The sequence below is a fragment of the Lissotriton vulgaris genome, chromosome 10, assembly GCF_964263255.1.
Source record: "Lissotriton vulgaris chromosome 10, aLisVul1.2, whole genome shotgun sequence".
NCBI lineage: Eukaryota > Metazoa > Chordata > Amphibia > Caudata > Salamandridae > Lissotriton > Lissotriton vulgaris.
In genome coordinates, this window is record NC_141698.1 from 1,006,558,812 (window position 1) to 1,006,586,805 (window position 27,994).

Here is a 27,994-nt window from a genome sequence, read left to right on the forward strand (position 1 = left end):
TGCACAAAGCGGTTTCTATAGGGTCAGCCCAAGTCCCATGGACTCTACTAGAGTTGGTTCTGAAGCTGAAGATTAACTCAATTTCAAGTTTCCTGAATCTGAAAGTCAAGTTGGTTATTCACCAATTGATAAAATAAATGTGTATAAGCACTGACCAGCACTTCACAAGCCCAGTGAGAGAGGTATAAAGGGTACCCTATGGAAACAGCTCATATAAGGGTCCAGCTCTAGACTACGATATGCAAGGTCACCACGATCACCACAGTCATCCCGAAACATACGAGTACCACTTGCGCAGCAACAGGTCACCAAATTTCTACTCAGAGGAGCCTAGACTGAAAGTTGCCCTTATGTGAGTGTCCTTTCTCCCACACAGTTAATCAAACTATGTAAGTTGACCACTGTGGCTTGTATGGGTTACCTTCCGAGGTAGAAAGTTCTCCCTCTCTGATCAGTGTAGCTGTCGGAATTCTTCTTTGCTATTTCTGCAATCGCAGTAAATCAAAGTGTTCTGCAGGGTCCAAAATACAACATGTTAGCATGATTTAAAATGCTGCGAGGTCAGAAGTCTCCAATGTAGAAACCCTACTTTGCATTGTGTGATATTTCATTGGTTCTGGTGTACCTGGTGTATTTACCTGCATAAAAGACTTGCGTCAAAAGTAACAAGAATGCTCACCCACATAGCACTCAACATTAACTAAGATGGGGTTCGCCCATATTCGCCCTTGTTTTAACATGTGAGACCACCATCTCCATGTCCAGACCATGAATTAATTAACTTTTAATCTGCAACGCAGGATGGGGATGTGGACTACTGACCCTCCTTATGGTATCTATACAAAGTTGACCAAAAAAACTTCTCTCGAGTACGAAATCTATGTCATCCTGCGGCATGCAAGAAGCAGCACTTCAATAAACACAGATGCTCAGAGCATCGCCTGTGCTCCTATCAGGATAAAAAAGATGCAACCTTCAACCATCTCCCATGTTCTGTGACCATGTCAGGAAGATGAACTGCAGCATCAGCAACAGCCAATGAATAGCTAATAGAGTCTTGAGTGTGTATATGCCCCCAGCAATTACTGTGGGATGAAGACAATCAACACAGCTTCAGGGACACTGTGGATTGGGTTGGAACAGGGAGGTGTATTGATGATAATATGGAGGGAGCTTTCCAGGCTTCACCAACCCATGGAGCCATTCAGAGGAGGTTTCCTGAAGGTCCTTCACTTTTGTGAAGCTCAAGCCTTTGGTCCAGTTATGATCAGCTGGACTCCTGTATCCACATGGCTCCTCGGAGGGCACTTCTTCGATGCAACTTCCAGACAGGTTTCTGTGCACTGGACCCTATTCCAGTCCTCCTCTTCAGAGGTCAGATCTACTCTGTCTTTTTCCACAGCAGGTCACAGTGGTGTGGTTACTTCCAGAACCCTAGGGATGTTCCCAACCTGGGGACATCCCACTCAGCCAATGCTGTAAGAAAACCGACTCGCTCAAAGAAGCCAGTATTGATCTGTGATCTAAAGCTGCAGCCAGCCATTTTTTGTGGAAATTCTTCCTGGTCCTCCTCTTCAGGGATAGTCTCTCGAATACAAAGGAAGGTTAGGAGAAGACAGGCACCAAGAGCAGGTTTACGTCATCTCCAGGCAGATCCGGAGAAAGAATTGCAAACACTGCAAAACTGGTTCTCAGGACAAGTGCTTTGCCTTGCAGGAGGCAGTTGAGTTGTCCTTTTGCCAGAGCAGCAATGACGGTACAAACAGGAGGCATGTCAGATACATCACAAAGAAGGGAACATGGACAAGCACCGCCACAGTGTGCAGCAGTCAGTGTCCTTGGCGGGGGCACCACCTGCAAAGCACAAGGATACCATCCACAACAGCCACACTTAATTATCACACACACAGGAAGGGGCAGGGAGTAAAGAAGAACATAAGTTACTTACCTGTAAACTGTGGTTCTCCAGTATTGGTGTCTTTCATAGATTCACATGCTTGAATATTCCCCGTCGTCGAAGTGGGAGTCCCACGGTACATAAAATAGCAGTAATATATACATATACAAGTAAAATTACCATAATTATATAAATATATATACATATATAAAATACAGTAAAGTATCCAGAAAAAAACTCAAAAGTACCATAGAACAGAATAGGCCCAAAGAAAGCCTAAGGGAGAAACTCAACTTAGTAACATATCAGTGTCATTATGTTTTGGTCCACATTCCAGCCAATCAGGCTGTAGCTCCCTCTAGAACCTTCTCCTCAGAAGCTCAAGTCCTCAGATTTTCGTAGCACAAAGTAACCAAAAGTGCTTGAGGAGAAGAGAGCCTCTGAGGGGAGGACGGGAGGGTCGCATGTGAATCGATGAAAGACACCAATACTGGAGAACCACAGTTTACAGGTAAGTAACTTATGTTCTTCTCCAGTATTAGGGGTGTCTTTCATAGATTCACATGCTTGAATGAGAGTAGAAAGCAGTAAATCATCATATAAGTTATAAAGGTAACATTAATTTCAAGCATATAAGAACATATCATAAATAAATATTAAAGAGAAAAAACCTTTATGACTGGAGGCAACAGGCTCACCTTTAATGGAAAAGATTTCGCAGCACCGCTTGTCCTACTGCTGCATCTGCGGCGTCTGTTGACTGCAGACAGTAGTGCTTCGTAAAAGTATGGCTGCTCGACCACGTAGCAGCTCTGCAAATGTGCCGCAGAGGTACCCCCGCAAAGAGGGCACTAGAAGCCGACACAGCTCTAGTTGAATGAGCACGTACTGGAGCTGGAAGAGGCTTGCCAGCCCGTTGATGACAAAAAGTAATGGCAGAAGAAATCCACCTAGTAATAGAATGTTTGGTAACAGGTTGTCCTTTGCAGATCGGGCCATAGGCCACGAATAGTTGATCAGATTTCCTGAAGGATGCAGTGCGCTGAATGTAAAACTTGAGACAACGCTTCAAATCCAGGGAATGTAATGAGCGTTCCGCAGGAGTTTGTGGACCAGGAAAGAAAGTCTTTAAAATTACCAGCTCATAGAGATGGAAATCACTGGGGACTTTCGGAATAAATTTAGGATTAGTACCTAGCGTAACAGCCTCTTTTGAGAACTGGAGAAAAGGAGGCTGAATTGTGAATGCCTGAATGTCACTGACACGCCTAGATGACGTCAAGGCGAGCAATAGGGCAATTTTCCATGTGAGGAATTTTAAGCTTGCTGAATGGATGGGTTCGAAAGGAGGTAGGAGAAGCTGAGACAAAACCAGGTTTAGGCGCCAAGCAGGTGGAGGACGACGAATGGGCGGAAACATACGGAAGAGGCCTTTGAAAAACTGTTGGATGATTCTAGATGAATACAGCGAGGTAGAACCATCATAACCGAAGCGGGAGAGAGCTGCCAAAAATACCTTCAGAGTGGAGTGGGAAAGTCCTGACTTTGCAAGGGATAGGAAGAAAGGCAGGATCTGCTCTGGTTTGGCGGTCATCGGATCCAAGGCTTTGGTGTGGCACCAGACACGGAAACGCTTCCAATTCAACTGATAGGTTTTAATGGTGGAAGGAGCACAGGTGTGCGCTAACACCTCTCTGCAGTCAACGTCGATGGTCAGACGCGCAAATTCATGGTGTTCAGGTTCCAGGCATGGAGCTGGAGGTATGCTGGATCCGGATGGCAAATTTGCCCCTGCTGAATCGTGAGGAGGTGAGGCAGAGGATGAAGCGATATTGGCTCGTTCTGGGAGAACAAGAGCAGGTCCGAGAACCATGGGCGCCGCAGCCACTTGGGTGCGATCAGGATGATATGGCAGGGTTGAAGCCTCATCCTGTGCAACAAGCGCGGAATCAGAGGAAGCGGAGGGAAAGCGTAGCTGAATTCGTTCAACCAGCTGATCGAAAATGCATTTCCGCTCGACTCTCTGTGGGGATGAAGACTTGCAAAGAGTTGGCATTTTCTGTTGGTGATAGTCGCAAAGAGATCCATCTGCGGCTGGCCCCACTGGCGGAAAATTAACTTGAGAGTTGGTTGATTGATTTCCCACTCGTGGTTGTCCGAGAGAGACCTGCTGAGCGAATCCGCCAGAACATTGGAAACACCCGGCATATGGATGGCTGTAAGATGAATTTGACGACGAATCGCCCATTTCCATATCTCCTGTGCTTGTTGGGAAAGCAGAAGGGACCTTGTGCCGCCCTGCTTGTTCAGATAATGCATGCTGGTGGTGTTGTTTGTCCTCACCAGCAGAGATTGGCCTTGAACAATCCGTTGAAAAGACTTCAGGGCAAGGAAGATCGCCAGAAGCTCTAGGCGGTTTATATGCCAAGTGCGTTGGATTGCAGTCCACTTCTCTTGTACTAACAATCCTTCGAGATGCGCTCCCCAGCCCTCCAGGGACGCATCGGTTGTAAGCGTCAGAGTCAGAGCAGCGTCTTGAAAAGACCGACCTTTGGAAATGTTCGGAGGGTGAGCCCACCACTCCAGAGCCTCCTGTATGCGGGGCGTGAGAAGGATCCTGTTGTTGAATGATCCTGAAATCTTTTTCCACTGCTTGTCTAACTCCTCTTGGACGACCCTCATATGTAGCCTGCAGTGGGGAATCAACTGTATGGCGGAGGAAGCCATGCCTAGGAATGACTTCAACATCCGGACTGAAACGTACAGTTTTGACTGCAGGGATCGTACCATCTGGAGCATGCGGTCTTGTCTTTCCTGGGAAACAAAAACCTTTGCCAGCTGAGAATCTAGTGAGGCTCCTAGAAAATCTCGCCGCTGAGACAGGCGAAAGTGTGACTTCTGGCAATTGATGGAAAGGCCCAAGTCCCTCAAAAGGGAGATGCAGGACTGAGTATGCTGGATTGCCAGTTGGAGGTTCGGAGCCTTTATGAGACAATCGTCCAGGTATGGATAAAACTGTATGCCTTGTAGGCGCAGAAAAGCAGCTACCGGGGCCATGATCTTGGTAAAGACCCTCGGTGCTGAACGGAGGCCGAACGACAGGACTCTGAATTGGAAGTGTAGGTGTCCGACTGTAAAACGAAGATATTTTCTGTGCCTGGGGTGGATTGGCACATGAAAATATGCGTCCTGGAGGTCGATCGTGGAGAAGAACTCTCCGGGATTGAGGTAATGTAGAATCTGGAGCAGGGTCAACATTTGAAAAGTTTTGGACGTGATGAATTTGTTTAGAGCTCGTAGATCCAAAATTGGGTGCCATTCCCCCGATTTTTCCTTGACTAGAAAAAAGCGGGAGTAAAACCCTTTGCCCTGCTGGCCTTGTGGTACTACCTCGATAGCACCTTTCCTGATCATTAATTTGACTTGAGTCAAAAGGTCTTTGAAATGGGGAGAAGGCGGGCCAGTAGGAGGGCGATTTGGAGGAAATTTTGTGAATTTCAAGGTGTGTCCTTTTGAAATCAGATCTAGGACCCACTCAAGATGTAATTTAAGATTCAACCTCCAATTCTTACAGTCAGTGGAAAATTGACGCTGGGACTGTCACTGTTTCTTTGCATTTGAACCACATCTGTAGGTAGTTTTTCTTTGGTATGGTCTGGAGGAGGTCTGACGACTCTGGGATTGGTAAGTTTGTCTTTGCCGGTTGTCATTGTAGGAGAGATATTGGTTTGATCCATGAAAAATGGAAAAGTTGCCACCTCTACCACATGCTCCTCGAAAAGGCCGTTTTTTATATTGGAGAGACCCCAACGCCTTGGCCGTATCCGTGTCTTTTTTGGATTGATTCGAGAACCTCGTCCATATCTTTTCCGAAAAGCGGTTCACCATCATAAGGTAGATCGAGGACTTTAGCTTGGACTTCAGGGCGAAATGCTGTTGATTTTAACCAGCCTTGACGCCTTAAAACAGCAGCTCCCGCCAACTGTCTAAACCCCGTTGAGGAGATATCAATGGCGCAGTCAATGATCTCCAATGAGATTTTTTTCACCCTCCTGAATGATGGCTTGTGCCTCTGCGCGAATAGCATCCGGAAGTTGTGGAAGCAATGCTGCAATCTCGGACCACATTTGGCGGTTATACCGCCCAAGAATAGCCAAGGAATTAGCTGCCCTTACAGTGGTGGCTGCCATGGTAGTAAACTTTTTCCCTATGGAATCCAGCTTTCGGCCTTCCTGATCTGGAGGAGAAGTAAGGGGTGTGGAAGGATTGGGAGACCTCTTTTGAGCCGCCTGAGTAATGACGGAGTCCGCCTTTGGTTGAGACACGAAACATGTTGGAGAATCTTCTGGTGCTTTAGATTTTTTATCGAGTCTTGGCAGGACAGCTGGGATCAAATTCGGTCGCTCCATTAATTTGAGACCTTCATCCCAAATGTGGTCAATTATTGGGATAGTGTGAGCTTGCCTTTGAGGTAGGTCTTTAAAATCGTAGAGAAAACAGTCAGTCTGTTGGACGTCCAAAGTGAGATGAAACCTCTTAGCAGCGCGGACCATCAAGTTGTGGAAGCTGCCAATGTCCACAGGAGGCGAAGCTAATGGCGACGTTGGTGGAGTTGAAGGTGTGTGAGCCCTGTAATCAACCCACTCTTGAAGGGCATTGTCGTCATCATCATTTGGATCCGTATTTTGAGGGTCAGGATCGTCATTGTCCGTATCAGGCTGGGCACGCACCGGTGACCTTGACGGAACTGGTGCAGAGGCTTGTGGTTGCGGAGGAGGTTGCGGGACTGGAGAAACAGGCCGAGATGGAGGAAATCTGCGGTTATAATCATCCAGCATGTGTTGCAGATTCCTTACCAAAGACAGTGGTATCTGTGTCGTTTGGTCTGACATAGGTGCTTCCGACATATCTACTGGAAAAAGTTCTGTCCCATCTTCGACGTACTCTTCCTCCTCCTCATAATAATCCTGGCACTTGATGTGCAGCTCGGATGGACTAGTCGCTTGTCCAAAGGCATTATCGTGCTCTGAATCATCATTGGAGTCCTCCTCTGCAGACTGAAATAATTTTTCAGGAAGAGTAGAACCACTCTTAATAGGCCTCAATTGAATTGGAGATATTCGTTTGAGCGTAGAAGCAGTAACCACTGTGAAGGTGGTAGCTGTGGCCAAAGAATGGTGCAGCGTCGACGAGCCCGTCGACGTGGCGATGGAAGAGTCAACAGCCGGTTGAGGCGTCTGCACTGCGTCCACAGGCAAGGAATCCGTTGACGGATGTGACTTAGGCTTCATCGACGAAGATTTTTTCACCATTGACGAGGGAAAGGACTTGCTCGTCGACGAAGATGGTACCGTCGACGAAGGACGGACTGTCAACGAAGTGGTAGCCGTCAACGAAGCCGTCGTCGACGGTAAGGTAGACGTCGACGAAGTAGCCGTCGACGAGGCAGGTCCTGTCGACGGGCAATGACCCGTCGACGAGGCTGTAGTCTTGGTCGACGAAGAGGAGTGCGTCGACAAAAGGCGCGTCGACTGATGTTTCTTTCTTCGACGAGGTGGATTTAGCAGCCGTCGACGAGATCTTTAAAACAGAGGTAATGGGCCTCACCTCATGTGATGTCGACGAGGTGGACGTCGTCGACGTAGTTCGAGGACATAGAGCAAGTCGTCGTTGACGTGGAGACAGCATCCACGGATTTCGTCGTCGATGTCGTCGACGAGCCCGTCGACGAGCCAGTGCCCGTTTTAGAGGAAGAAGGCATGGCTTTGGACAATGACGCCAGAGAACCAGGTCTCTTAGGCGCATTTGGAGGTAAATCCTGTGGGGAGACAACCTTGGAAATATCAACAAGTCTCTTTTTTTTAAGAAAAGGAGAAGGCATCTCAGACTCCGACCCACGTTTTTGAGAGGTCTTTGACTGAAAAGAAGAGACACTCTCATCCTCCGAGACCACAGTGTCCGTTGTCTTCAACTTCTGAAGCCACAGAAGGAGACGGGACTCTCTGTCCCTTAAAGTTTTAGGTGGAAAAGTACGACAGTACTTACAGGTCTTCACTTCATGGTCTGGGTAGAGACAGTAAATACATTTACTGTGTGGATCTTCATGAAAGAGATGGACAAGATCTGAACAAAGATTTCCTTGAAGAAGACATTTTGAGATGAAAAAACAGCTAAGTAAGTTGAAAAACTGAGCAGAGCTCAGGGAGACTCCCTTCCCACGACGTGCGGTAGAAAATCTGAGGACTTGGGCTTCTGAGGAGAAGGTTCTAGAGGGAGCTACAGCCGGATTGGCTGGAATGTGGACCAAAACATAAATGACACTGATATGTTAATAAGTTGAGTTTCTCCCTTAGGCTTTCTATGGGCCTATACTGTTCTATGGTACTTTTGAGTTTTTCTCTGGATACTTTACTGTATTTTATATATGTATATATATATATTTATATAATTATGGTAATTTTACTTGTATATGCATATATTACTGCTATTTTATGTACCGTGGGACTCCCACTTCGACGACGGGGAATATTCAAGCATGTGAATCTATGAAAGACACCCCTAATACTGGAGAAGTCGGGTTATTGCAGATTTTGCTAGCAATTATTGTTATGTCTGTTCAACACCAGGAGTACAGCTAAAATGGTTTGTGCCCCAAAACTATAGATTTAGTTGCTACCTATCTTCAGTCTCGCAAATGCCTGGTTTGAGTGGCAGTGGCCACCTTCTGCTAGGAGTGAAGCCACATCATGTATGTACCCGCTGTCCAAAAGAGGATTTTCTCCTGTTGATGGCAGTCTGGACTTATGGAACTCCCTCAATGGACTCAATGTTTGTCAAATGCACAGAGAGGAAAAATACTGAACAGCCATGATATAAAAAATGTATACAGTGGCAACGCTTTACAAGGTGAATGAGAACCTGTGTGCCAACAATTCAACACTCTAGTTTTTGCCTTAACTAGTGTGTAGCCTATGTAGTGTGTTGTACATGAGAAATCATGCAATGGCAGCTGTAGTAGCTGTGCATACTGTGTACAGGCCCATTATGTACACATATGGCTGTAATGTGTGTGCTAACCTGTGTCCGGAGAGCTGTATAAAATTGCTGACATATTTACTTCTTCTTTCTCTCCCTAACCTTTTTAGGTTAAACCTGGGCAGCGCATGCGCCGCTCTAAGAGGCATGCTGTATTCAGGTAGGGACTTGAAGCTCCGCCCATATTTCTCATTGACTTGTATCATTGTCCGCTTTAAACTGTGGCTTTTCATTGGTCAATAGGTTTAGTAGTCCCTCCTTACTACTGCCTTGTCACGTTTTCTAACCTCCCATGGTGGACCCGCCCTGTTTTACTCGGCTGGCTTTATTTACAGCCTCCGAGCACTATTTTCTCAAATAGCTTTGTCCTGCCTGCTGCTGCTGGCAAGACAAGCTCTCTCCTAATGCTTTTTACATTTTTTTTTATAGCACATACGCATTTGCAATGCAATAGGTCTCGCATTTGCGAGAATTTAAGCTATTGGCATTGTAAATGACAATGCCTTTTATTTATCTGTTTTAAAAACACATAAATAAAAGGCATTATCATTTACATTGCTAATAGCTCAAACTCTCGTAAATGCAAGACCTACTGAATTGCAAATGCTTGTTTCTTTTCTCCTGTCTGCCACGTTTGCTGCAGTTCTTCAATATACCTGTGACTGATGCTCTAGGTTAATTCTACATGTTAATTCTAATGTGACACCTGGAATCTACAGAGAAGCATCTTTTAGATGTTGCTAGGGTAACAATTACTGCCCTTCAGTTGTATTAGCACACCTTTGATTTGGTCAGTCTGATCACGGAAAGTAAGTATGCCTTTACTTTTTTACGTCTGGCTTGAAAGCGCAGCTGTCAGTTGTTACCAATTGTTTACAATATACATAGAGTGGGCTTGGGTTCCACCCAGAAGACTAGCTGTCTCTCATCTCATGCTATTGGCTGTTTGGTGTATCAGTCCGCCTCCTATGGAGTGCTTGCTTGTATTGCAGTGCACGAGAGACTGTTTACATCTAAAAAGTATGCTGAATCAAGACACATTAAAATCTTAATCTCATGGAGATGCAAGAGCAATTGTTTGTTATTTTATTATCTCCCTGTAGAAGGTTTTTAAAAATATTTCAGTCAGGTCTCAAAATGCAAGCCAGACCTATTTCTTTCTACCTAGGTGTGAGTAGCAGTGCTTTATATAAGAGCCGCCTAGCTATCAATTATCATTCAGTCTTTATAAAAGAATCTTCACTGTCAAGTTTCAATGTAATTTTTATTAAAGTGCAACAGCTCATCATTGGGTCGACAGTGTGTGAAGTCTTTCTCATGGAGAGTGTCAAAGGTCAAACAGCAAGTGGCAGGATGGTCATTTTACTGCCGCAGTGATTTTGATATAATGAAACTGACCACATGGCTTGTGGTGCATTGGTCTTAAAACCTGGATTTCTGGTTAAAAATCCGAAGTAGACTTGTAAACAAAGGGATTCTATCAATGTGAGTGGTGACTAATTTTATATGATTTTGTATATTCTCTAAACTCGTGGATACACTGCAATTTGAAAATCAGGCCTCTCTGCGAGTGGCAGAATGAGGGCACTGTGTGTTTTTAAAATACCCCTCACACACTATGAATCCTATAGTGTCATTCTCTCATCATTGGGGTCTTCCCATCCCTCTACGGGGCGGAGCGTGCTTCGACCTACGAGTGACGCAGGAGCACTTATATTTTTGACAATAGGCTATGTGATGTGATGAGAATAGTGATATGTATTAGGGAGTGTAGGGACCTATTTAAGTGAATGGTAGTGTAAAAAAAGGGTAAAAAATCCCTGGCTAGTCAAAAAAATTAACTTTAATGGCTTCGCAAGCTGGGAACATTAAAAAGGGGGTTAGTAAGTAGAATTACAAGTGTGGTCTACTTTGTCGACATGACATGTTTCATAGGCAGACCCCTCCTGCCTACTCATCAGGACCTCTATTGATCCCTACAAAAATATTAAATTCTAAACTAAATGTTAAATGCCTATGGTCCTAAAACTTAACAGCAAAAATCGGCTGCTAGATTTAGCCTCGGGCTTGAGTTGGCCCTTTGTAAGGCATTATCATGAAAAATGACCTAATATGGTCTATTATTCCAGATCGAGCTGGTTTGTTCAATTCAAGGCGGGAAAAGACTTAAGCTCCATTCAGCTGCGTAATCATGTCAACAATGTGTGGACCTGAATGTCATTCTCTTAATTGCCTTGTTTGCTTGCTGCATATCAACTCAGATATGCACAGATCCTCCACTATTCCTTTTTCAGCACTACCACTATGGGTGATACTCATGGCGTTGGATCGCTCAATGATGTCGTGTTTTAAGACTATCAAAAGTTCTTTCTCAGCATCCTCTTGTAAATGAAATGCAATTCGACGATGTTGTTGAGCAATAGGACGAATGTCCTCATTTATGTGAAGTTGCACTTTCGTTGTCTTAAGTCTTCCTAGCACATGAAACAAGGATGTAAACTAATTTACTAGCTCATGATAGGCATTGACATTGTAATTTATAGAAATATTCCGCATGTCAACAGCAGGGCGGGATCTGGGTAAAGATGCACTTGATGAAGTGCCTTCCAACACATGAATTGGTGCTTGTATTTCGTCTTTTTATGCTTCACACTCGATATAAATGAACCTTAACTTTGCAGTGGCATCAAGCAGCCCACGATTAACTTTAGTTTTCGATGGGGTCAAACAGGGCACTGGAGACAGCTTGTTGTTCTTTTCTGCTGGCAAAATGTTCATCAACACGCCACTGGCTATGATAAGAGGTATGGAACACCCACTCACCTTCAGTGCAATCTTGGGACTGTGTCCAAATGAATTTCGCACTTTCACTTGTCGACCTAGCTTCGACTGACATTCTTCCTTGCACGAAGCTAATCCAACATGTGCACGTCGCCCCCCAGCAGTCAACATTGACATCGCACGCCCAACTTCCTCACTGTTGCATGACAATGACGAACTTTTAGACAAGGAATTTGACAACAATCGATGTTGTTCAGTTTCTACTTGCCTCAATTGATGTGGTTGCTTGGCCTTGTGGGCGAGTGTACAACATCTCATCAGGAACATTCTGGCATCCATTTTGTTTTCTCAATGTGACACACTTGATCTTTCCCTCGCTTTGTAAACCATTACAAAATGGTTCTCTCTCCAGCAGTCTTTGCATATCTGTACAATGGTGAGATATTTACCTTCATGGGGAAAGAAAAATCCGCATTGAATAGACATCTTCTTTTTCTTTGGAGACATTACGTTATGGCCTTCTACCTTGTATTTTGATTTACTTTTCACACTCAGCGCTGATTCATTTTGGGCAGTTATGGCCTCCATTTAGCTGCTTGTCTGTCAGATCTGATAGCCATGAGTACTCACTCCAAACTGACTGTCTCTTTCAGCATTTGTCGTCTGAAGGAATCTGAGAGACAATCATCTATTAGTCAGAGGTGCATGGTCACGTCATTGTTGAAGTTGTTAAACTTACAATGGGATAATCAAGAAATTCTACAAACTCATCCATCATTGTGACAAAGAAAGCCGGCTGCTGAAAGAACTCCCCGACAACAAAGAATGGCGGTCAGTTTCTACCCCTGCATTACCTTTTATTCGTACTCCACAGGACGAATGGAGCTGGGAAACCCCTCGGATACTCTCACACAGCCAGAAAGAAAACATCGATGGCGCCTTTAAATGGGAGTTCCAAGATGACCTAACCACTCCCACTCACGACCTAGGAGCAACTCTATTGGTTAAAAAGGAGGAAGGAGAGAAAACAGTGTGTGACGACACCGACGGAGTGGAGGAGAAAGGCGTCTTCACCGTGTTCGGAAAGGGATCCAGAGGACGAGAAGTAGAAGCAAGCGAGACGGAAAGAAGGCCGACTCTGGGAGAAGACTCAACATTGCCTGGAGGCCAACGTCAACACGAGCCACGCTCACAGGGGAGCGCGGCTGAACCAGGTACGAACCAAATTCACGGGCTGGGTAGGGAGGCGGGGAGGCCCTGTAGGGTAACATCGCTAAAAGCAGGGCACCCCTCTCGCGTAGTTCCCTTCTTAACTCTTCCTTTGTCCCCCTCCCTTTCACCAAACCTCACATTTGCCCCTACATCGTGCACAGCCAGATACTTTTGAAAGCTCACGAGTACACAGTGGCGATCCTCTCACCTCCCGGTTCCTGGGGTACAGATAACAGATTGAGGATAGCATCCCTAATGCACTCTCTCTCTTTCTCCTATGTACTCGGCTGGAGGGGAGTCCACCTGGCAGTAGAGAAAACCGAAAAGGAGAGTCACCAGAGTCCAACAAACACCAGAAACCTACCGCCACCAGAGACCCGGCTCAACCAACCGAGAAAGACTTAGTATTCGCCCAAGAAAAGTGTTCAAACAAATAAAACCCTATCTAACATGACCCGGTCTCCGGTCCCTTACTTCTACCCCGCCACAATCATTTAACAGGCTCTCTGTCTTTCCTGACTGAAAAGGTACCTTTCATAGTCCACATTCGGCATTGCATTGAACTTGGTGTCTAACGCCTCTTTGATTTGATGGTACATCTCTTCATCACTTTGTGGTATTTTCTTTATCACTTCTTTTACTCTTTCACCTGCTACTCTTTAGAAATGTAATGATCTTTTTTTCATTTGCTTCTTCCAGCGCATCATTGAAATCATCGAAGGTTTCGTCATCAATATTTAGTTTTTTGGTGGTATCGAAAGGAGGTGGTGGTTTCTAGAAGGCGCAAGGCCATCTTTTGCACTCTTTTCAGGGGCCATTGAAATATGTCTCTAATCTGACCGCAGCTCATGGCTTTTCAGTTGGTCCAACGTGATTCGCCAGCCTCGTAAGCACAACCCTGTGCTTCTGCTTGAGTTGAGGCACCTGAAGCAGAGGTTGGATGGCTTACTGTACTCAGATTGTAGTAAGCGTGATTGTATTCTCTATATATCTGATTATCACTGCCTCTAATGTATCTCTGCATTTAACAGCTTCTACTCGCAGCATTCTCTTGTACCTGGCTGTCGGCGCTCGTTGCACTTTCCGTACCTGGTTGTTACTGCCTTTAGCATTTCTTTACGTCACACATATTTGCGTAATTGCACTTCCTTGCACTCGGGTATCACTGCCTTTGCTGCTTCTTTGTACCTGGTTGTCACTGCCTTTAGCTTTGTCGTACTGTATGAATTACAGCTCTGTGTTAGGCAGTGGCATAGTATCTCCTGTCTTAACTTAACCAGCAAATTTCTAGCCGAAGACAAACAAACTTTCTGTAAGGCCTTCACTTTCTTCACATGCCTTGCACTGGCTGGAGTTGCGCTTTGACTCCACATATGCCAACCATCGATTTTCACTTCAACCCAGGCACGCATGGCACGCACAAGCAGTGAGGGGAGCACTCTTCGTTTTTCAGGTTGTGGGGTTTACCTAATCTCCTATCTCATCACCAGTAGTAGCAATCTCCCCAGCCTGGGTACATGTAAATTATCACGCCACACACAGAGCTTGGTATTACACGTCTTTATTGCTCAGCGTGTAACCGTTAACTGATCATTCTGTGTCATGAATTCTGTCACCCACGCACTTATGTCACTGTTCTACGGAGCCCGTCAGGAACTAAAAGGTTTCTGTCATCTCTAACTCACAAGACACTACAGACTGGACAAAAGGCTGAACAACATCTGACTCAAGCAGATAGTCACAGACCCCACGCACAAAACAGGACTCACTCTGGACCCCATCTTTACTTCCAACAACAGAGTCAAATTCCACCACACCTTGGAACTCACCTGGTTGAACTACGCTATCATACACTTCACCATTGCTGGACCTTCTCACTCCCCCTCCCCCCATTTGAACACAGTACCCCCTTTCGCAACTGGTTAAAGGTCACCCAGCAACAATGGATTGACGCCCTCAGCACCACACGTTAATCAGGCAGTACAGAAGCGCCACCGACGAGTTGCCCCACCGATGAGTTGCCCCCACCAGACCAGACAAAACACACAGACCCTCCAAGCAAGCCAGATGGTATACCCTAAAACTTCCCACTACGCAAGTGCAAAAACTTGAAAGAAGATGGTGCACCAACGGAAATCTCACCAACAAAGCCAACTTCAAATCAGCCCTAAACAACTACTGCTGACAGATCAAAAGCTGCGAGAATAGAGGCCCCAACCCGCCGGATTTACACAGGCACCAACCAAGCCAAGAAACTCTTCACCATCGTCAGAAAGTTCACCTGCCTGTAAGCCACTGAGAATGTTATCCCTGCATCACAAGAACTTTGCAACGCCCTCTCAGACCACTTCCACAACAAGATAATAACCATTTACCCCGACCCCCCAACCTCCAAAGCTATCGATCGACTACCACTGAAGACCACCCACTCACCACATGGATACAACTGACCACAGCGAACACTACCACTCTGATGAGCACCACCTACTCGTGAGCACCCACCAACCACTGCCCCCAACAATTCTTCAACTTTGGAAAATAATAGATCAGCCGCCAACTCACCACCATCCTCAAAGCCTTGATAACCACATCCACCTTCCCCGACAAGTGGAAACACTCCGAGGTCAGTCCACTCCTCAAGAAACCCTTGTCAGACCCTAGTGAGCTCCATAACTACCAACCCATCTCGTTACTCCATTTCCCCGCCAAAATCCCGGAGAAGGCCATCAACCTCCACTAACCAAATACCTGGAGAAGTACAACCTACTAGATCCCTCACAATCAGGCTTCAGAACCAACCAGAGCACTGAGACAGCTCGGATCGGGAAACAGCCTTTTTTAGCACACATATTTTTCCCGCGATTATGCATTTACAACGCATGCCAATGCCACACACTTAAGGTAAGTGGGGGGTGGAGGGGGTCTCCCCCCACAAATACATTGTTTTTAAATCTAAAAACAATGCGTGGTATTGGCATGCGTTGTAAATGTATATTCGCTGTAAAAACATTCATGCTAAAAAATGCATGGCAAAGGCATACGAAGTAATTACCTGCGTTGTACCGTCGTACAACCCTCTGATGACCGCAAAAGACGACATCTGCACCCTACTGGACAGAGGAGAATCAGATGTCCTGATCCTACTTGACCTCTTCGCACTTTTCAATACAGTCTCCCACCACACACTCATCATAAGATTACACCAGGTCAGCATCACAAAACACACGCTCCGATGCATGGCATTCTTCGTAGCAGGACGTACCCAGAAAGTCAGGCTACAGACCTTCATGTCGGAAGCCAAGCATTGAAGAGCCCAACACTCTTCAATGTCTATATGGCACCACTCGCAGATATCGTCAGATCACACAACATCTCCAACGCTGACGACATCCAGCTCATCCTATCGCTCTCAGCCAACCCCACCACCACGAAGACTAACTTCCACAACTGCATGAAAAAGGTCTCAGACTGGATGGGGGAAAACTGCTTCATACTCAACAAGTACAAGACAGAAGTTTTAATCTTTGGCAAAAACACTTCCCTCTGGGAGGACTCCTGGTGGGCTTCAGAACTCTGACCCACTTCCATGCCAAAAGACCACGCCCGCAACCTTAACATCATCCTCGACAACGATCTATGAAACACCAAGTCAATGCCGTCTCCTCAGCCTGTGTCGACGTGGTCCGCTAGATTTTCCCCATCTGCCATCAGCACCAGCAGACGGTAATGCAGGCCGACTAGACTACAGCAATGCACTCTATGTATGTACGACCTCCAACCTCATGAATAGACTTCAATCGACCCAGAACATAGTAGCCAGACTGATCCTCAATCTGCCCAAGAGAATCCACATCACCCAGCACCTGAAGGACCTCCACTGGCTTCCAGTTCAGAAGAAATGCCACTTCAAGCTTCTGACACACCCCTACAAAGCCCTCCATGACCAGGAACCCACCTACATGAACCACTGCTTGCATTTCCACCGACCACCCAGGAACCTCCGCTCTGTACACCTCACCCTCGCAGAGATCCCCTATATATGTCGCATCGGAAGAAGATCCTTCACCAGGTTCAAGACCTGGCTTTTCGAATGAGCCTGTCAGAAAGCGCCTGGATACCCTCTCAGGTGACAAGCAGTGCTATACAAATACTACTTGATTGATTGAGGCTCCATTCCAGTCTCTGCTGTCCCAGTCAAAAAGCACTGTGGTCCTTGTCCTGTAGAACCAAGGACTTTTGCAATCCTCTTGGTCCTCTGTTCCCAATGTTTTCTAAATTCCAACACAAACTTTAGTGCTCAAAAGTATAGTTATTCCATACCATATGTTTCCTGTAAGAGTGGTTTCGTAGAATGTAGATCTGTTGGACTAACAAGCGTGGTAGGGAACATCGACTGTGGCAAAAAGTTTGAGGAAGTATTAGAGGCCCTACAGACTGTTTTAAACATATAATGCTCATCTAAGCCGAATTTGCTGTGCAGCAAGTTGAACTCTGATTTAGAGGGTGGGGCCCACTAATCCGTGTAGTCACAAAATGGTAAAGGGTGCAGAGCTCTGATCACCTAATAGAAGCTGTTGCTCAGATTCGGTTTACTCTTAGGGATTAGATGCTAAATGCTATTCTTTGTTAATTCCACTTTCTCAAAATATCATTGTGACACATTACAGGTGATGAGTATTAAAGAGACGTATTTCTCCATTTGAAAGGACATGGACCACGGTATGACCTAGAAGGTTTAGGAACTCAGAGTGACACCCTTTGAATTACCGTCATGAGGTGGATGCTTGAGTAACTTACTGACAACCCAAGCAAGTTTGTGGGGGATGCATATTGTGTCACATTTTCTGATGTTGATGTATGTTGTGTTCATCAGTGTAACCTGTGAACCATGGCCTGGTTGTAAGCACTAAGGGCCAGATGTAGGTAATCCCAATTTACCTATTCTTAAATACCGAATTTTACCGATTCGGTATTTAAGAATAGGTAAATGGGATGTAGATAAATTTTCAGAAAAAATTACGGAATCGGTAAGATTCGGTATTTACCGAATCAGCATTTACCGATTCGGTAAAATGGGGGAAGCATTCAAGGGTGCCAGGGTGTCACTTTGACACCCTGTTGCACCCCTGAAACGTGCTTGTGTGCAGATGTGGCACACATACATGCCCCAAGGGCATGTATGCCTGCCACATGGCACAGTTGAAAATGCACAGATTTGCATTTTCAAAGGCATTCCTTATTTTCCACCAACTTACAGTCGGTGGTAAATAACGAATCCTAAAACGGGAAAAGCCCTCATTTGAGTGCTCCCTACATTGCAAATTCGGTAATTTACCGATTCGGTATTTTGAGGAATCGGTAATTTACAGATTCCTTAAAATACCGAATCGGTAATTACCGAATTTGCAATTTAGGCCACCTACATCCCAAATGCCCAATACCGGTCGGTAACGGCCGAAGTTCGGTAATTTCGGCCGTTACCGACCGGTATTGGGCCACCTACATCTGGCCCTAAGTGTGCAGGTCAGTCATGTAACTGTTTCCCCTCTTCCTTTTTTCCGCTCATCCCTATGCTGGTATTGTTTGGCATTTTATCGGGGCAGTCCTTTTAACCTTCAAGAATTAGGTCTTCTGTGCACTACCCAAGAAATTGCCTCAATGTTAGTCTGATTTGATGCAGTCATGCTGTGTGACATGAGGTGCTCGATTGGGGTTTGTTCATCACTTACAGTGATATAGATTTCACGGTGTGTTGCAGTGCTGAGTAAGGTATTCTGTTAAGCATAAGGGTTATGTGGTGCATCAGATATGGTGTGAGATTATTAGACCGAATTAGATAGTATGTTTATGTGTTCTGAAACTGAATTAGATATGATGCGTTCTGAGTTGGTTCTGTAACAGGAATGTGAGGTGGTGTATGGGGAGGTGCCGTCTGAGGCCTAGGTGGATGTTATGGAGTGGTGTGGTATTCTAATGGCTGGTGTGCTAGAGTGTTATGTTGTGGTGCTGAGTGATCTTATGTGATGCAATAAGGCATGCCAGGAAAGGTAGTGGATACTGTGTCTGAATGCCAGTTGTTTTATAATGGGATACAGTGTAGTGTGAAATGATTTAGAATTGCATTTGTTGTGATGTACTGTTATGTAGTATAGTTTTATAGAAAATGATTTAGTTTGCTGCTCGTTTGCTTTGCATTGGAAGCATTATAGGTAAGATGTGTGCAGCAGTGCTGTTTGGTGTGGTACTGTGCTGGAAAGTGTGCGTTGCTTCGGTGAGGGTTCATCCTGTGTGACTGCAGGATGGTGTGGTGCTTTGTGATCATCTTGGTGCGTGACAAATGTAATGAGGGTGATGGGGCAACATTTTGGGTGGTAGAGGATTTTCTACACGTTTGAGGGTTCTGGTGTGGAATGATTATGGCATGGCACAGAACTTTGTGGCCATAACACAGTGCGGTGGGAAAGATTGTGCCCAATTAGGTTGACAAATATCCATAAAGAACACTTTAGGGTGAGGTGCAAGCAGTGCCTCTAGGCGCTGGTTTAATTCTCAGTGTAAATGCAGAGAGAGAAGGATTAAGAGAATAGTGTGGTTTTGATGGCTTATTTGAACTTATTTTCTGGTTGACTCGAACCCCAGAGCCACAAGAAGAGAGGTTCCAGAGACTTCCCTTCTCCCAAACCCCCAAGAGCGAAAGATCATCTTAGCCCATAGAGGTGAGATAACAGGCACCAGGTGTGGCAGGCCAGAGTCTGTAGACATGAGGGTTCTGTCAGAGAGGCCTAATGTGAGAGAACTAGTCACCAAGATGATTTGGTCTGTAGGTGCTTCTTACAACCAACTATCATAGCACAAAGAGGTTTGAGGAGGCAGGCGTGAACCTTATGGGTATGAAAATATATTTTGCATATCACAGACCAGTGATGGAGAGGCTTCTGTAACTGGGCTACTTCAATGGAAGCCAGGCAAGAAGAGTACTATTGACAGAGAGGGTGTAGACTCCCTGAGAGGTTAAAATTATTTGATTGTTTCACAAAATAGAAATCTAAGAGATGCGGAGAGAGGAAGCTCATGCGTCCAGATAAAACTATGGCTGCAATTTCATTCCAAGAGGTCCAGACGTCAGCATTCACAAGAAGGGGACATCTCAACTTAAGCCCCCGTAAGACTATGCAAAAGGCCTTTCCATTGAATAAAGCTGTTGGAAAGCAATTACTTGTATGATCCATATCAAACTGTCCAACTTATATAAGGGAAATATTTAAACAGTCTCCAGTGTGGTCTTGCTTCTTTCTACCCATTGTCTTACATACGTTTAATGTAGTGATCATCCAGCCAATCAAAATCAGGGGCAAAGGACACTGGGGCAAAGGGACCCATACTGGAATGCTTTGGTCAGTGAAAAACAGGGACACAGAGAAGAGCCTAAAGCAGGACGTGGGGAGACCCATCGCTCAAATAATATCATGGTCATCTTAGGAAGTCTAACTCTCTGACCACTCAGCCAATCAACAAGGACGTAAGTGAAGAAAGAAAAATTAGCGGAAAGAGATGTACAACTATTGCCATTGCAATGGGACAAAGTGATGGGCTGTGAAGGATCTTAAACAGGAAAAGTCAATCACTTGCAGGATAAGGAACTATTGTTTTGACCATCAGAAAAGCCCCTGAAGGGAAGCAGAAGTTGAGAATCATGGGGTAGGATGGATTCTGAAATTAAGGCTGTTCTGATGGGCTCTAACAATGGGCGCCTGGCCCGATTAGGTACTTAAATGTAGTGGATAGTCAAGTATATCGACAATGTCAGACTAGACTCCCATTGAGTCCATCCAACAGCCGACTCTAATCCATCCAACATATGAGCAGCAATAGTAAGTTCGTTTTGGGAAAATACTAAATCAAAAACGTCAGCGTTAACTAACGTACAGGCCTTTTGAATGAATCTCTGGACCGAAAGTGCCCTCAAGTGGAAGAAATGCAAGACTTTAAACACTACACATAAGTCTCAAAGAAATTGAAAACAAGAATCCCCCAGTCTTTGAACTGCATGACATAATAGTGTATGGGGTCTCACTCTACAGAGTGAGGGAGTGCTAGGAGAGAGGGTGAATGTGAGCAAAAGTGCATATTACCATTCACCCCTTAAGGTGAAAGTGCTGTACAACTCTTCTGGGGGTGGATAACTGACAGGTATATCCTAGTAAAGGAATGGAGGTCAGTAATAAGCGCCGGCAGGGTCTAGCTCTCAATAAACTTGGTGTGAATGAGTGACTGATGAGGTAAGCGGATGGGCTTGTCTGAAGAATGTCCAACTAGAATGTTCAGGTGAACTGGTTGGTTAGAATGTTGGTAAAGTGTTTTGGAGAGGAGAGGGCACCTGTGGTAAAGTGGGTGCTCACCGCTTTATGAAGTACACTCCTGAGGAAGGGTCTGCACTGGGAGATGGTACAAGACTTGTTGAGGATCCCAACATTAGGTCTCATCAGTATTTGACCTTTCCTGAGCCTCGGAGGGTTTGATCTCCAAATTATTCTGGTGAACTGAAGGGGCCCGGACCTCTGCAATGATACGACAGAGAGGAACCACGAAGAACAATAAAGGGGGCCATGCAAGCTAGCCATCACTATCATTACTAACCCTCGGAGAAGGTGGGACAAGTCTCAACTATTTGTCCTGCATTGGTGCTGGCTCAGACAAGCGATTTGTCAAGGAGCAAGCTAAATGGCCTAGGGTTAGGCATCCTGGTAGTCCAAATCCTTGGACAAGGGAAGAAAACGAGTCCACTCACTTGTGTCCATGGGCATCTCCCGGTCTAATATCCGTATGTACTGTATATACAAACAAAAATATGAAGCTGCGGGTAGGCTGGGAAGTCCAGAAGAGACCCAGGGAATCGGTAATACCCTGCTCCTATTACCATATACCTTGTGTATGTCAGAGCCACTATGGCTTGGTGAATGCATGAATCGCCACCTATAAACGAGTTAGCTAAAGTTCTCGTTTCTGTGGCATCTGGGAGCAACACATTTCACCCAGTTACAAGGTGGAAGAACTTGGGTATGTTTGGGAATGAAGGGACAGCACCTGGACAGTGTTATTCTCTGCAAATCCCCACAGTCAAGACCAGTTGTTTCCAAACTTTTTCGACCCATGGCTCCCTTGACCTATTGGCCCCGGATCCCCATGATGTTGCTTTTTCTGGGCGGGTAGTGGGTGATACAAGTCATGCCTCGGGAGTACATCCATTTTTCTCCACGACAATCATTGGGATGAGACTGTTAGCCGACTCCTGTTCAGACACAATATGCTGCATCGCGCCAGAGTGAATTTACCATAAAGTGAGAAGAAATTACACCTGTCCTTATTCCTGTATAGGGTGTTGGGTGGGCTGAGGTACACCTTAGGCCTACAGGGAAAAGGTGGGTGGGAGTCTAAAACTGCAACAGTCCCCACAACATCTGGGGCATGAGTTGTTTTTAACCAGTTACAGAACAGTCAACAACTGGTTCATGGCAAAGGCTACTAGTAAACGTGTCTGCCAAGTGAACCATGGAGGAAGGGAGAGTATGACGCAAGCCAAGTGAACTGCAAACAAACCATGAATAGCACATATTGTCACTTAAACACAAATATTTAGGAATGGCTGAGAATGTAACACTGGGGCAGATGACCTGCATTTGGTACAAATACAAAATACACCCATAAAAACACACCTTCTTCCTCTAAAAGAGATGCCAAGCAATCCACAAGGTCCCTAGAGGGCCACTTGGTAGGCGGGCCTTGGTCCAGAGACTGCCCTCACTGGGAGCCAGAACAGGGTGGGGTAACTATAGGGTAGGAACCATCGTGGAGGATTCATTCCCACCCGGACACATTCTCATGCGGCCCCCGCCACCAAGATACGGCCAGCCCTTCTGGGCAGCGAAGAGGGAGGCGTGAAAGAGACAGTGAGGCTGAGAGACTGCCGCGAGAGGGCGGACCCACCCCACCTCTGTCATGGTCACGACATGGAGTCGGCACACGAGCCTTCCGCCCCACAAAGTGCGCGCACTGACCACATGCGTGCAGTGTGCAGGCAGCTCGTAAAAACACAAAATGTACACTTACTTCGAGTTCCTCCGCGCGCATCCCCTCCTTCTAATTCCAGGGAGGGGCGACTGCCTCACAGCCCGTTCAAATGGAAATTATAAACATATTTGCAGCCAGGGTAGGGCATTCCGGCTGTCTCGAGAAATAGGTTTCTTGCCTCCTTCCTCCAAATGCGCTCCCTCTCGCCTTTTGCTTGCTGATTTTATTTTTCCCCTTCTCACCAGCTGCCTGTCCCTGACCCCACCCAGCGGCTCCACCCCATTTACTGCTACAAGCCCTGTCAGTCAAAGCAGCCCTTTTAAAGCTGCACAGCCTGCAATGCACAACTTTGAGTGCCCCCCCTTCTGCAACTTGTTTATTTTGTGTTTCTCTGCTGTCTGGTCGTGCATGCCCCCTTATTTGTGTTAGTGTCTTTTGAACAGCGAAGCGAGGCGCCCAGGCGTTCTTTCAGCGCCTTGTTTTTGTCCCTTCGCTGCAACGGATTTGCTGTGCTTTAGGGAGGGGTGGAGTGGAGGTGGGCTCTGAGCTACCCCGCCCTTCGGCTGCACCCACGCCTGCTGCTGCCGCCTGCACCAGCTCCCAGCAAGTGCATGCAACCCTTTCGCTGCAGGGAGCTTCTGCGTGTTTCTCTTGCTGGCTTTCTTTTCGTTGTCTCGCTTGTTTATGCATGTGTCTCTTTTGGCAGCCCCTTGGCTCTTCAGTTTCAAAGCACCCGCTCTCTGCCTTCCTGTAGGTACATTGCATAAATAGAACTACGGCTTAAAACCACCCCTGCCCCCCAATATTGGTCGCAGCCTTTAACCCAGCAGGAATGTTAAAGCGAATATGTTTAGCATGCACGTTTCTAGCAGGGCCACTCCCTTTCTGTTTCACCAGTGTCAAGGAAAACTCAGACTAATGGGGTGGCAAATCGTTCTTTTCTACTGTACTTTAAAACGGGTGTTTTTCGAACTGGCGTGACAAAATCTAATGCTTTAATTAAAAAAATACACTAATAAAGAGTTCTATATTGCAAGTAGGTTTATGGATCTAACATGATAATTGAAAGAACCTTTGTTTTCTTTTGGGTTATGTTCGCTTCAAATACTCTTATAAGTGAATGTTCTGAGGCATGCCCTTGTTTTGTCATGCCCTTGTTTTGTCATGCCCTTGTTTTGTCATGCCCTTGTTTTGCCATGCCCTTGTTTTGCCATGCCCTTGTTTTGTCATGCACTTGTTTTGTCATGCCCTTGTTTTGTCATGCCCTTGTTTTGTCATGCCCTTGTTTTGCTAATTGGGTGTGATAAAATATGTCAGGCTCAGAGGCCTCAGTCACAGTTGTGTGTCTGAAGGCTCTGTGTGGAACCCAGGCCTGAAATGTGACATGGCAAGGTGTGTGGGCTGAAATGCAAACAGGGAGAATGCCCTGCCTCCTTGTTGGATAGTAAAAGCACATGCAGTGAGCCCCTCACACCGCTGGGCTCCCGTGCCAAACGTCTCATCACAAGCCCAAATCTCCCCAGCCCTGAAAGCCCTGCATTGGTTACTGTTTGCCTGAAGATCCAGGTTCAAGATACATGGAACGGGACGGCTCTTCATCAGGAATAAAATCACCAAATACATTCAACAAAGGAACCTCCGCTCTAGAGTGGTACCGCGCCTCAAAATCCCACCATACAAGAAAAAAACCATAGGTGGCACATCCTTGTCTGTTCAAGCAGCCAAACTATAAAACTCTTTACCCCCAAACATAAGTTCCACGGATAACTACCTTATCTTCAGAAGACTACTCAAGAGTTGGCTCTTCCCCACATAACCACCATACTCAAACATAAATATATAGCATCTACCTCTGTATATAATCATTTATTTGGACTATAGATGTGTACCTAGATATGTATATTGCTGTGTATAATCTTTTATAACAAATAGGTTTTAAATATATAGATATTTGTTCTACTTAACAAATGTAGATATTACTTATGGTTATATTATTCTATGTTTAACATGTATATAGGTGACTGCATAAATACATCTTTTATCATATAACTATTTATCTACAATTGCTTCACTATTGAATTACAACAAAACATTAATAAAATCAAATACATTAACTTTAAATACAACAACACTTGAAAGTCTGAGTTTATTAAATACAACCTAAATCTACATACATTACCTTCCTTATACATATATACCTTCCATGGACTTATGTATCTTTATATTTATTTCTTTGCTTCTAATTCAGCATCTCCAATGGACTACCCTATATCTCACCCTATACCTCTTTCAATATATCCTCTACCTCCACTCTGACCCATTCTAATACTCTTTCCAATGCACTGCTCTATTTCTCACCATGTACCTCTCTCAATATATTCTCTACCTCCGCACTGACACAACAAATACCTCATTATACTACTCTTTCCAATGCACTAAACTATTTCTCATCCTATACCTCTCTCATTATATCCTCTACCTCCACTACCTCACTCATCCCAAACACTGTTCTACTAATACAACCCCCCAAATAACCCTTTCTAGACTCTTCCCTCCTCTACCCCTCCTTGCTTCATCTCATACCTCTTTTACTATTCATATCTCCCAAGCAAGCCTTTCTAAACCATTTCCTCTGATTCTTCCCCCCTCCACCTCCCCTTTACTCACCCCAAACCCCCCTCTACTGCTATGAGCTAAAACAAATCTAAACCCTTCTGTCAGGACTCAAGCTGTGGGTTCAGTCATAATCAACCCAACTGCAGTAGGAAGGCAACCAGGTTGCTTTCCAGACACATGGACAGACAGAGTACGATCCTGGAGATGCAAGATGGCCGCCGTTGTGGCCAGCGGTAAGGACAACGAACGTTCTAGTCCTCCAGGTCCCAGTTGCAGAGATTCTATGTGAAGCGCGAGCGCCACGAAAAACGCGCACTTCACTGAAGAACCCAGCCGAGGAAGTTCGTCGTGTCAAGATTAAAGAAGTAACCAAGTAAAAACCCATGTTCAGAGTATCGAAGCAATTCAGAGCGAGAGTGGAAACGTGAGGCAGACTCGGCGCGTTAATTCAAGCGCGAGTCTTAAGAACATTGCGAGCGTCGTCCCTCAGGTGTGGAGTTCTTGACGGCTGTCAAATTGCCTGAGGCGCGCTCTTCCAGAAGAGGTTCAGTACCCTCGTGTTGCCGCAGCGAAGCGTCTGGCTCGAAGATACGCTTTCCGCTGACAGGAAATCTTCACCGGCATCTTGTCAAAGTTTTCGAGTTACCTTCTGAGGGCTGCACCGGGCGAGAAGTGCCTGCAACGCGAGCCCTTCAAAAGAAACTAAGCTAAGTAACTGTCCGCATTGTTTCATTAAATGAGTTGCCAATGTTGATGAATATATATATATATATTTACTAAGGCCAAGAGACTCCAGGAGTTAACGCAAACTGATTAAGTGAAAAAATGAAACTCTAGTGAAGGAAATTATGAGAGAGACTTAACCAAAGAAAAGGAGTATTCATTGTACTGGCTGAGACAAGCTCTAAGAACTTAATGAACCTGTAAGGGAGAAAAAGAGACAGAGTATCTCGCCAGTCATCCGTCCAGATTAAGAAGGAAAAAGACTATAAAAACCAGAACCCCATTTAAAACGGATGCTCAATTGCCAGTGAAGTAAGTGCTCAGTTTCCATCCATCCAACTAGATGAAAAGTTAATTTCAGAGTAAAGAAGCCAAACTAATTCTTGGTATTTGTGTTACATTAGCGACAACTGGTAGCTGAGCAGAGGCCAACCATATTCATGAAGAGAAGCAAGGTCCTGCAGCGCTAGGGTGGGTGAGCAGAGATAGATCATACATACAAGAGTAGATTAGTATTGCATATTGAGTAGGAGTGTAATGGTATGTTATTATTTTTAGGTTTTCTCACACTTACTCAACTACCAGAAGGCAGTGACCAGAAAAAAACCCTCGCAGGACCATTCTCTTCTCTGTTTGTTATTTTATCCACACCCCCTTCCCTGGGAGTAATGAAGGAAGGGTTCAGAGATCTGACCCACTGACATTGCTCAAAGGGATTTGGGTTCTAGCATCTCTGTTCCCGCGCAAGACCTTGGAGATCAGATAAGTAGATCCTGACAGAGTGAAGTGCCCAAGTAAGCTTTGCACCTGAACAGAGATGACAGAGGGAATTGATGTCCAGTCCTTGGGTACAATTTTAGATGCTATACAGAAGGAACTGGGAGCGGTGAGGGAGGAGAATCGGAATTTGAGGCAAGAAGTGATTAGTGCCAGAAAAGAAACTGCGGACTTGGCGTTAAGACTACACCAACCAAGTAGTCTAGAGAGAGAAGCCATGAACCCAGTTTTAGAGACAACAAATAGGTCCACCACTCAAGTAATACATTCCCTCTCTCCAGTTATCCCACTGGCAGCCCCAGAGAGATTTAACGGGGACCCTCAGAAAGCGCAGATATTTTTGTCACAGTGCTCATTACACTTCATGTGCCGCCCTTCGATCTTCCCCGACGCGCAGTCTAGAGTGGCTTTCATACTCTCATATTTTAGCGGAGACGCCGCAGCGTGGTCTATGCCCCTAGTCTCTAGAGATGACCCATTATTGAGGAATTTTGAGAACTTTAAACAAGAATTTCTAAGGATATTCGACCGACGGAGGATTTCTCAGGTAGTGGATAATGAGCTCTTAGATCTCCGACAGGGAAACCGGGACTTGATTGCCTACTTAGCTCAATTCAATAAGCTAGTAGTAGAAACCAATTGGCCGGAGAGCAAGAGAGCCGCAGTTTTTTATCGGGGCCTGAAAGATGAACTGAAAGACGCCTTCAAGGAGTGGCGGCATTATTTGATGGGGGCCCAACACCAAGTAACAGTGTTTACGGATCATCGTAATTTAAAATTCTTGAAAACGGCCCGAACACTTACGCCACGACAGCTGAGGTGGTCGTTGTATTTCGCTGACTATGACTTTGTCATCACCTTTCGTCCTGGAGCCCAAAATGGAAA

General features: G+C 45.5%; 1 protein-coding gene across 2 annotated transcripts in view; it reads right to left on the reverse strand.

Annotated features, from left to right (window-relative positions):
* LOC147689146 (Krueppel-like factor 8) overlaps nt 1-23,286 on the reverse strand; it is a 664,854-nt gene extending 641,568 nt beyond the window's left edge. The window contains exon 1 of one of the 2 annotated variants that reach the window (XM_086942040.1): nt 23,033-23,286. The gene's annotated coding sequence lies outside the window, so the exon portion shown is untranslated. The remainder of the gene's footprint in view (nt 1-23,032) is intronic. The other variant, XM_086942041.1, reaches the window with a different exon arrangement.
* Nucleotides 23,287-27,994: the final 4,708 nt, after the last annotated feature.